The sequence below is a fragment of the Sesamum indicum genome, linkage group LG9 (genome assembly GCF_026168435.1).
Source record: "Sesamum indicum cultivar Baizhima isolate 11 linkage group LG9, ASM2616843v1, whole genome shotgun sequence".
NCBI lineage: Eukaryota > Viridiplantae > Streptophyta > Magnoliopsida > Lamiales > Pedaliaceae > Sesamum > Sesamum indicum.
Genome location: NC_142665.1, coordinates 10387215 through 10399575, shown reverse-complemented (window position 1 = coordinate 10399575; position 12361 = coordinate 10387215). Strand labels below are relative to the sequence as shown.

The 12361-nt window shown below is 36.7% G+C and overlaps 1 pseudogene; it reads left to right on the top strand.

Annotated features, from left to right (window-relative positions):
• Positions 1-11516: 11516 nt before the first annotated feature.
• Positions 11517-12148, top strand: LOC148786888 (secreted RxLR effector protein 161 pseudogene; annotated as a pseudogene).
• Positions 12149-12361: the final 213 nt, after the last annotated feature.

Genomic DNA, 12361 nt, shown 5'->3' with positions numbered 1-12361 from the left:
CTCTAGGGTTAAAGAGGGAGAGATTAGCCTTAGGCCGATGACAGACACTTCTAAGGTTAATACTAATGAATTGATATCTTCTTCTGCTTGGCATGACTATCAAAGCAGCTGAGAAAAATTAATTTCCCGCAAAGGAGTAAATCCAGGCAAGACTATTATCAAAACATCCGAAAAATATAACAGGGTCTGGATGTTAGAATGGTCCAAATAAGAGGTTGTCAGAGAATGGTGCGACTTTAGAGGTCCCCCTTCAGTTCATAGTATGTCACCGAGTTTTTCAAAAATTTCAAAACTTTCAGAGTAGATAAGTGGGACGTTCTTTGATTCATGACAAAATAACCCTCACCTAAAGAGAGGCGATATTCTGCATATAAAATTCGTATCAATTGCTTAAAAAACTGCAGGAAAAGGGTTTCATCCAGCATTTCATTTTATGAAATAGCAGAGGCCAGACATGATGGCTTTCAATAAAACCAAAGCTTCTTGTGCTATCAGCTATTAGTGAAGACGATATCTCTACCAGAAGAGCTTGAGGATTATGGGTTTGTCTCACTGAGATGGACAAAGTCAAGTTTCCAATCAAAATTTTCTCAAACAAAGTGAATGGATCGTTTTTGTTAAATTCCATAACGAGAAAAATCACTTAGTTTGCAGAAAGCTTATGTGAGAAGAAGAGGATGTTAATTTGGGAAAATAAGCTACCAACGACTGAAGCTACAAGGTGAAGACGTGCAACATGTTGCATGTTGTGCAAGGCATAATCATATATGCCCTTGCTGTGAAAAACAAGCGAAGCCTGTCCAGAACAAAAATTCGAGTCACACAAAAGAAACTCGAACCAAACCAGGATAAAGAAAAAGAAAGAATTTTTACGAAAAGAAGTAAAAATTGAAGAATGTAAAAAATCAAGAATAAGATTTTCGGCAGAAAACAACAAAGGGCAACAATCAGTAAGGCAGGAAAACTAGCTAGCAATCACATGGCCGACAAGGCATTATGACCAACAGTTGAAAAGGACGCGGCGATGATGAATACAATGATGTCATCCAAAAGAGACAAGATGATGAAGAACGCAGACGTCATCGAAAAATAAGTTTCGAGTGCGAATTTGAAGTCCACGGACGCCTATAAATAAGGTAGCGATGAAGGAGATGGAGAACATCAGAGAAACTTCTCAAAGAGTTAAGCTTTCAGTTTATGGAGGTTTTCCCAAAGAGTTAAGTCCTCTTTCATATGCGAGGCTAAATAGTTGTCTCCTCCAATAGAGAAAATAATATGTATGTAATATTTTCTATATTTTTCAATAAAAGTAAGGCTTTTATCCAATTTGTTGTCCAAAAATCTATTACGTCACTATATTGGAGTATTTCTACGCCCTAAGGTCGGAAACAAAATAGGGGTGTGTTGTTTGTTACTGAAGGATCTAAGTGTCTGCGAACCATCTGTTGTGATTGTGTTTGGAGGAAATTCGTAAAATCGAGGGACTTGGAATACCAGAAATAAGGTGGTCGGAAAAAGGTATGATTTTATATGGGCTTAACTTATTTGGAAAGCATGTTCATATTTAGAGTATTAGAATGGACAATTAGGATTTATTACAAAAAGGAGCAAAGTGATCATAAAATTAGCTGAAGCACCAAATCTAAGCAAAACGAAAAGGTACAACACTAAAACTAATACTGTCAAAGTTAAAGGACCAAAACAATTTTGGAACATAAATAGAGGACTATCGAATTCTTTTTCCCAAATTTTTATTTGGAAGTAAACTAATATGTACTATATATAAACGCATTTAAATTTTTTTTAAAGCAAAATATATCAAGAAATAACAATTTATTTGATTCTAATGCACTGCAAAAAATCATTTTATGGTAACGGAATTTATAACAGCTATGTAATTAAGTTGTAACAACTTTTTTAAGTTGTAATGAAACACCCTACCTCGGCTTTTTTCGGTGTTACAAAATATTTGTAACGGCTTGCTAAAAGCCATTACTATTTGTAACAGGCAAATTAGACCGTTACAAGTACGTAGTCCATGTGCAGAAAAATGCATTTGGGGTTTTGGAACGGCAAAATCAAATTTAGTTTAATTATTATTGTAGTGGTCTTTGTAGCTCATGTAAGTATGGTTGCTATAGGAGTGGTATTTGGAATACTGTTAGTAATGGCAGGTATTTATGCTGTAATGTTTTTGTATCTGTCTGGGTATCTTTATTTTGAACTGTTTTCGTACGGTCTTTGTAACACTTTTTGCGTGTGTTGTTTTTATTTTTGCCACTGCATTTATAACTGTTTTCTACATTGTTTTTGTGATGGCATTTTGGATGGCCTCTTTCAAAGTTGATAACTATCTTTGACACAGTCGTTGCAATGGGCGCTTGATCTTACGGTAGATATACTTATTCCAAAAATATTTACAAAAGCAATGACATTTTTGTAATATTCAATTGTATTTAATTGTATTTAATCTATTTTAATATTTACTTTTATAAAAATAAATTATTCAGTTTTGTGTTGCAATGTTATATAAAAAAAATATATAGTATAAGAAGAAAATAAAATTAATTTAATTACAAAAATAAAAGTATTTAAAATTTGTATTTACACAAATAAAAAAAACCTAATCTAAATAAGCACCCCCTTCGACCGTGGGTTCTTCGTCGTCCCTGTCGAGTACCGGGGGATCACTGTTAGATGGTCCAACAATAGTGTGGTGGGCCTCGAAGCCGAGACAGAAGACTCGATCCGTATTCTGACCTCCCGCTGCAGACAGCCACACCTGTTGCTCATCCGGGACCACCGAGCTATTAGGATAGATGACCAGAAAGCCAATTAGATTGGCCTGGATGTAATATATTTTGGCAATACTCGATATTATGTAATATTATTATTTAGTGAATAAAATGAATGTTCATCATTGGCTTTTTTCTTTGTTGTGCTCATTTTGGTATTCCAAGTCCCTCGATTTCTTTGTTGTCGATCATTAGAGTAAATCCATCTCAAGTATGCAACATAGTTGCTTGCTTGGTCCAGGATGGGAATCGACGCCCAATTCCATGCCCTAGACTAAGGCCGAGAGATGGTCGACGAAAGGACCGTACCTGTATGGAAACTCGAGAGCTTAAATGTTCACGCCAACACCACCTAGCCGCTAGTGCCCTGGACCGTTGTTAGACGACCACCCATGGTGAGGAGCATTTCTGATTAACGGTTAATTAGAAATAATTAATTAAATTTGATTTAATTAATTATTTGTGTTGGACACAATGCCAAATCTAGCTGAGGATGAACCTAAAGAGTCACACACAAATCACTATGGAATTGGAGGAATTAATTTGAGAAGAAATGAATTAATTTATTTGAATTAAGTTAATTCAAGGAGAATATATAGATGATTGGATCATTTATTTAATAGTCAATTTGATGGATGACTCAAGAATTAATGAATTAGATTAATTAACATCACAACAAATGCCCACAAACCAATTGAATAACCCATGTAGTTGGGCTGCGCATTGGATGGCAGCATCGAAATCAACTTCTGAGGGTTAGTCTGAAACGTTCCAAGTTGAGGACCTCGAGACTAGGCATCGAGAGTCCTATAAAGATGAGTGTTAGTCTGAAACGTTCTGAGGGTTAGTCTGAAACGTTCCAAGTCCTATTGCATTCATTGGATGAGTGTCGTGTTTCATCGGGGACAAACATGGGATGTCTATGTAATTTTAGTGGATTAGTTGAAAAGGATGTTAAGTGATTGAACTGACTCACGAGAATCATCATATGAAAGCCTTGGAGGTTTGGTCGGTATGACTTGAATTCCTAGCTCCGATAATACTGAATTAGTCCTTAGGCTTGAGGAATCATGGCAGACGCATGCATATATTGGCTATATTTTGGATCTCACGAGAGATGATTGTGTCGTCAATGTGGTCGTTATAAGCTTTGTCCAATGTAGTCGAAGTATGTAGTGAGGATGGTTGATTTCAAGATAGAATCCATTCCCTATCAGTATATGATGGATATATCTCCTATGCGCTTTGAGATGGTTTAGACTCTCTAAGTCTATGGCCATAGTGATTGGCCAAATATGAAATAGTTTTCGTTATCAATCAATAGATTAAATGCATCTCAAGTATTCAGCATAATTGCCTAGTCCAGGATGGGAACCGACGCCCAATTCCATACCCTAGACTAAGGCCGCAAGAAGGCGATGGAAGGATCTTACCTGCATGGGACTCGAGAGTCTAAATATTCATGCCAATATTCACCTAGTCTCTAGTGCCATGGATCGTTGCTAGGCACCCATGGTGATAGGCATTTTTGATTAATGGTTAATTAAAAATAATTACTGAAGTTAGATTTAATTAATTATTTATGATGGAAACAATGCCCAAGTGTAGTTGAGGGCGAACCTAAAGAGTCACACACAAATACTATGGAATTGATGGAATTAATTTAGAATTAATTCGAGAAGAAAGGATTTAATTTAATACTCAAGAATTAATTAATTGAATTAATTAATTTGGGCTTAACATCTTTAAATTAATTGGATTAATTTATTAGGTTTGGCTTAATTAATTGATTGGATCAATTAATTAAAGTTTGGGCTTAGATATTTAATTGAATTAAATTACTCTTTTTGACTTAGTTGGGTAAAATTAATTTAATTAATTATTGTCCAATGAACTTTGGTTAGGCTTGATTTAATTTGATTAAATCAAACCGGTGCATACTTGAAGTTCAAGCCCATTCGAGGGAGGTTGGAGCAAGTTAAGAAGGAGTCGATAATCCTCACTATGATGAACATAATGGAGTAGTTATTTCATCATGGTTGAAGGTTATATGCATGTGTTTGTATAGGTTTTCTTGAAGGCAAACTTGGAAGTTATTGAATTTCGAATTTAATTGTATGTAATATATAAAATTACACACATATCCAAAACAACCACGACAAAAGCCATGAAATTTTGCTGAATTTCTCTCTCAAAATATTCTTCTTTTTGTTCTATATCGAATTTGATTCAAGATAGAACATAAAACAATCCAAAATCCACTAAACAATTGTGTTTGTTTGGAGTTGTTTTTCTTCTTGTATTTATTGTGCTCACTCATTATGTTTATATGCTTAACATCACAAGAAAGCCCACAAAACAAATTGTACAACCTATGTAGTTGGGTTGCGCATTGGATGGTAGCCATGAAACCAATTTCTGATGGTTAGGTTTGAAACATTCCAAGTCAAGAATCTCGAGAATGGGCGTCAAGAGTCCTATTGAAACTTACACTAAAATTGCATTCATGTGGTGAGTGTCATGTTTCATCGACGACAAACATTGGACATCTATTCAATTTTAGTGGGTGGTTGATAAGGTTGTGAAGCCGATTGAACTGACTCGCGGGAAGCCGTTATATGGTAGTCTTGGAGGCTTGGTAGGTATGAGGAGATCTTCTTGGTTCCGATAGTACATGATTAGTCCTTGGACTTCAGGAACCATGGCAGTTGCATGCATATCATTGTTGTATCTTGGATCTAACGAAAGATGACCATATCTTGGATGTGCTCATTACAAGTTTTGTTCAGTGCAATCAGAATATGTAGTGGGGACAATGGGTTCCAAGACAGAATCCGTCATTTATCAATATATTACAGTCGAGTCTCCTATGCGCTTTGAGATGGTTCGTGCTCTTAGAGTTTATGGCCGCAGCGATTGATTGAGTAGAGAATGATCTCCTACGTCAATCAATAGAGCAAACACATCTCAAGTTATTGAGCATAGTGTCTAGTCCAGGATGGGAACCGACGCCTCAATTCTATGCCCTAGACTTAGATCGGGAGACAGATGATGGAAGGACCGTACCCGTATGATACTCGGGGAGCCTAAATGTTCATGCCAATATTCACCTTGTTTCTAGTGCCATGGACCGTTGTTAGACGGCCACCCGTGGTGACGGGACTATCCAATTAATGGTTAATTAAAAATAAATTAATTAAATTTGATTTAATTAATTATTATATTGGACACAAGCCCAAGTCTAGCTGAGGGTAAACCTAAAGAGTCACACACAAATCACTATGGAATTTGTGGAATTACTTCTAGAAGAAACAAATTATTTTACTTGGATTAAATTGATTTAAAGAGAATATATAAATGACTGGATCATTTATTTAATAATTCATTAGATGGATGGCTCAAGAATTAATTAACTTTTGGGCTTAACACCTTTAAATTAATTAGATTAATTTATTAGGTTTGACTTAATTAATTTATTGGATCAATTAATTAGTGTTTGAGTTTAGATTTATTGAATTGGATTAAATGAATCCTTGGACTTAGTTGGGCTAAAATTACTTTAATTAGTTATTGTCCAATGGACTTTGGTTGAGCTTGATTTAATTTGATTAAATCAAGTCTGGTGCATATTTGAAGTCCAAGCCCATTTGAGGGTGGTTGGAGCAAGTTAAGAAGAAGTTGAAACTCCTTCACTATGATGACGCGGTGGAGGAGTTATTTCATCATGATTGGAGGTTATATGCATGTGGTTGTATAGGTTGCTTTGGAGGCAAACTTAGTAATTATTGAATTTTGAATTCAATTATATGTGATATACAAAACTACACACATATCCATAACGACCACCAAAGCCACAAATTTGCTTTCAATTTTCTCTAAAAAATATTCTCCTTTTCGTTCGATATTGAATTGGATTCAAGTTAGAACATAGAACAATCCAAAAGCGCTAATGAATAGTGTTGTATTTGGAGTTGTTTTTCTTCTTGTTGTTTGGTCTATCTACCAATAGAACAAGAACTACATCTTCTCTATTTTGTGGTGTGGACAACTTAGAGAAATTTTAGTTTGAGTTCTCAAGTGAACGGAACGGAAAACATAAAGGGAACTACGCACGTTGCAGTTTTTCTAAAACAAACAAAAAGATAAACGTTGACATTATGTTTCTATACTTTTTGTTTATCCTCTAGGCACATGTGTCATGTTTATGCTTTTGACAAACACCAAACGCCCGAAAATTTCAAAGGGAACACCCATTTGAATCGATTTTTTAATTTTTTATTTTACGCTTCCATCGCAATCCCGGGCCGTAAAATGATTCTATCAATGGTATCAGAGTCCGGTTCGGTGTTGTGGCTTTAGGATTAACATATTATTATGTGTTGAGCATGAACAACGTGTTTAATATGCTTTTGGAAAGCATATTTCATGGCTTTGTGGCATGATTATATGTTTAAAAAATGTGAATTAATTTAGCTTTTAAATTATCAATATCTATGTATTTTTTCAAAATTGAATTTTTTGTAAATGCATGATTTTATTTCAATTTTTTAATTGAAGAAATTCAAAAAATAATATTTTAAAAAACGGAGCACTACAGCCATCGCTGCGCTGCCGGCCAGTCATTGGCTAGTAGGACGTGCGAAGGCAGTAGCCTGCACGCTTGCGGCTAGCAATAGACGATCGTCTGGTGTTTCGAAAACTTTTTTCTGAAATTATTAATTTTTGCTAATTTTTCTGATTTTTCCAATTTTCCTGAAATTATTAATTTTGGCTAATTTTAATTTTAGTCAAATTGAATTTTTTTTTAAAATTAAATTGTGCCTTAAATAAATTTGGAAATGGTTTCCAAACAAACAAAAGTAAATTTGTGTATTAGATATACGGATGATATTCATTTTTTAATTGCATTATTTGTATGTTATTTTCTGTATTTATTTATGTTTTTATTGGGTATCAATTGTTAAATAAATGGATTGTATTTATTGTTTAACATGTTTATATTTGATATAAATGTGTTAATTATTATTTATTGGATGAATAGTGGGCATGATCACAAAGCCCGTTGGCCGAATGTATGGTTTACTTTTATGTTGGGTGAGTCCTGCATGCCTCTTTGTTTAATTCTTTACGCTCTTTAGCCTTGGAATAATAAGGCTTGCTTTCTCCCTCCTTTTGTTACTCCCCCCAACTTCTGATTGGGGTTTCCATTTTCAGTTGTAATGAGTGTAGGTAGGGATGTGAGGTTTTATTTATTTTGATAAATGTAAGTTCCTAGGTGTTGAAGGCCTAGGCCTGTTGGACGGAGCTCACGATGGAAGAAGAACAAAGAGAAAGGCCCATTAGAATGATAATGGGTTAGTTTTTTGTAATAGTTAGGCCACACCATAGATTGACCATAGACTCACTGGAGCTCAGTGGATCACTTAGGATTGGGCTTGTGTTTCCATGTGGTAAATATTTTAATTTATGGTGTATGATGTGTTTTGAATGCATTTATACTCATTCATTAAAACTTTGTCATGCAAAATGTTATAATGATGAGGTCTCGGTCACAACAAACTTGAACTCTCACTTAGGCCCAAAATGGAATTAAATTAAATGGTTTGATAATTCTAAGTCTTCCATCCACGATAACATAGTGTGGATTCTAATTCTGCCCTTTTGTGGTCTCACAAGTCGTGGCACATTTGGAATAGAAGAAAACTACAATATTATTGTGAACAAATGGAATATGCTCCTATTTTCATTTGGTTGAGATATTCATTTAGTTGGTTCATGGATTGGGCCTAATGCTGAGTAATGTGATTCTCTTGGAGTCATCGGGATCACGTGAAGAGGTGAGGGAAAATATCTTGGAGATCTCATTGGATGAGAATGATAATGGTTACCTCCCACAAAACTTTTTCCTTGTGAATAGTAAAAGCGGGACATGAAGAATTGTATTTGTGGATCCCAAGCCCACTAGGAAATGGTTTCCCTAAACCCCACTTGAGAGTGGTGGGCTTTTGAAGAAATAGTGGGAGCGGTTAATGACTAAATACTATATTTTAACTTGTATTTAATGTTACAATTAGTTTGCTAATTTCTGCTTTACATTTTGAATGTAGATGTCTAAGAATCCACTAACCATGATTTTGGAGACAAACAAATTTAATGGATCAAACTATAATGATTGGCTTAGAAATATGAGGATTGTCCTATATTTCGAGAACCAGACTTACATTTTAGATTAGTCTCTACTTAGGACTCTGTCGGAAGGGTCCACATTTGAAGAACGTGTGACTTTTGAAAAGTGGAACAAGGACAACCGGAAGGTCCGCCGCATCGTACTGGCGTCGATGACAATGATATCCATAAACAGTACGATAGACACGATGATGTCGCATCGTTAATGCTCCACATGAAAGATGTTTCTGCAGTCCTCGATAGGTATATTAAATTTTCTGCCACAAAAGCATTTTTTGGCAGTAAGATGATTGAAGGATCCTCTGTGTAAGAGCATGTGATCAAGATGCTTTCCATCGTGAAGAAGCTCGAGGATCCTCAAGCTGCGCTTAATAAGTCACTTCTTCCCTCTTATGACCTATTTTATCATAAACTACAACATTTATGGGCTTGAGAAGACCATACATGAGTTAATAAACATGTTGGTCCAATACGAGGCAACGACCAAAAAGTCTGCCCCGTCGGTGTTGGTTGAGGAGGCTTTGACCTCTAAAGTGAAAGGCAAGGGGGCCAGATGCTGGAAGATGAAGAAGGGTAAGGCAAAAACCGTGCAAAACAGAGAATATTGGCTTTGAGTTTATGATCAATAAAAGTTGTTTTTATTTGATGAAGTATGGTTCTTCACATTTGCTAGGCAAATTTCATATTCTTTATATTCTCCAACAGCAAGATTTTTTCGTGACTGCTCAAAACAAACGTAAAATGGAAAGTCAAGAAAAGCATGCAAGACTAGGTCACATATCTCAAGATAGATGATTTGGATCACCGACCACCTTGTGAGTCTTGTCTGAAAAGGAAGATGACTAAGAAGCCTTTTGTAGGACAGAGTGTGCTTGCCAGTTGTCTGTTGGATTTGATCCATTAAAACGCTTGTGGACCACTCAATACACAAGCCAGAGGTGGATTTTCTTACTTCATAACCTTTATCGATGATCACTCACGGTATAGTTATGTTAACCTAATGAGGTATAAGTCTGAGGTCTTTTTCTTCGATTACCTAAAAGAGAATGGAATTCTCTCTCAGTGGACTCCTCTTGGAACTCGAAAACTTAATGGTGTCTCTAAAAGGACGAACCAAACCTTGTTGGACATAGTTTGGTCCTTGATGAGTTTTACCGACTGTCGTTATCCTTCTGAGGATATGCTCTTGAGTCGACAGCCAAGTTGTTGAATATGGCACGATCTAAGATCGTGGCTCAGACGCTATATCAGACATGGCATGGCAAGCCTGCGTCTTACAAGTATTTGAGTGTGGGGTAGCCTTGCATACGTCAAGAGACTAGTGGGAGACAAACTGGATTCGAGGTCTAATTTGTGCAGGTTCATGGGTTATCCTAGGGAAACTATGGGATATTAGTTCTATGATTTCTCCGAACAAAAATTTTTTTGTCTCGCAAAGTGCAGTGTCATTGGAAAAAGGTTTTCCAATAGATACCTAACGTGAGGAATTGTTCCTTGAGGAATCCAGTGAAGCAACACCTCAAACGGATGTAGTGACATCATTTGCTCCTATAGCTCCCACTGACGATATTCCTGTCCTATGAAGGTCAATCAGATCGTCCCAACAACTTGAGAGGTATAGATTTCTGGGTTTGATTGGTCAATTGGGTAATGATCAGAAGACTTATTGAGAAGTGATGTCGGACATCGATTCGGAATAATGGGTTGAGGCCATAAAATCCGAGATGGACTCTATGAGTTCAAATAAGATGTAGACTTTGGTAGACCCACCCAACGGTGTTAAACCTGTTTTGTGTAAATGGGTCTACAAACGTAAGCTTGGAGTTGACCAAGAGGTTACTACCTTTAAGGCTAGGCTTGTGGCGAAAGGGTTACTCAATGACCTAGGGTCGATTTTGAGAAAACCTATTCGCCTATAGCCATGGCCAAGTCCATTTGGATTATGCTTGCATAGCTGTATGGTATGACTATGAAATATTATAGATGGACGGGAAAACGACTTTCCTTAATGGGTTTGTTGAGGAAGACATCTATATGGATCAGCCGGAGGTTTCACATTTATTAGAGAAGAGCAGAAGGTATGCCATCTCCAAAGGTGCATCTATGGTCTCAAACAAGCTTCCTGAAGCTGGAATATCCATTTTGATGAGGTTATATGCAGTCATGATTTCATTAAGAACGACTTTAACCCTTGTGTATACAAGAAGGTCAGTTGGGAGCTCATTTGCGTTCCTAGTGCTTTATATAGACAACATTTAGCTCATTGGGAATGATATCAAGATGTCAACTGATACTAAAGCATGATTGTTTGCACAATTTTCCATGAAGGATTTGGGGGAGGCTTCCTACATCGTAGGCATCAAGATTATCCGGGATAGATCTAAAAGGATGTTAGGAATGACCCAAACCTCGTATGTTAAGAAAGTCTTGAAAAGATTCAAGATGGAAAACTCTAAATGAGGATTCCTTCCTTTGAGGCATGGGGTTAAGCTGTCCAAGAGGCAGTTTCCTAAGACTGATGAGGAGCTTAGGAAAATGTTTGACATACCCTATGCTTCAGCTATAGGCAGCATACAGTATGTTGTGCAGTGCACAAGGCCAGATGTCGCTTTTGCTTTGAGCGTAACGAGCAGATATCAAGCATGTGCCGGTGAGCCTCACTGGACTGTAGTCAAGATCATACTTAAGTACCTGAGAAGGACTACAGATATGTTCTTAGTTTATGATGGTGGAGAGTTAATTCTGGAAGGCCACAGCAATGCTCGCTTCCAATCTGATGAGGATGATGCTAAGTCTCAATCAGGGTCTGTATTCAGGCTAAATGGTGGTATAGTGGCTTGAAAAAGTTCCAAGCAGGATACCACAGCGGGTTCCACCACTGAAGTTGAGTACATAGAGGCTTGGGAAGCAGCTAAGAAGGCAGTTTGGATGAAAAACTATATCCAAGATTTCAGTATAGTGCCTATCATTGCCAAGCCGGTGGTTTTCTTCTGTGATACCAATGGGGCTATAGCGCAAGCGAATGATCGATATCTCATCACAGATCTAAGCACATCCTTAGACGCTACCATCTTCTTAGAGAGATGGTGGGAAGAGGTGACAATCGGACGGATCGAGTCGCATTAGTAGAAAATATAGCAGATCCATTTACCAAGCCGGTGTTGTAGATTGCTCATGCTCAGTATCTTGGAAAAATGGGCTTGAGGATAATGAGTGATTGGATTTAGGGTGAAATGGGAGTTTGTTAGAAAAGGTAACTAAAAAGTCAATTGGATTGGCCTTTATGTAATCTATTCTAACAATCTCGGTGTAATTGTAACATCGTTTATTAATAAAATGAGTATTCATTATTTGGCAATTGCATTTGTTGTGCTCACTGA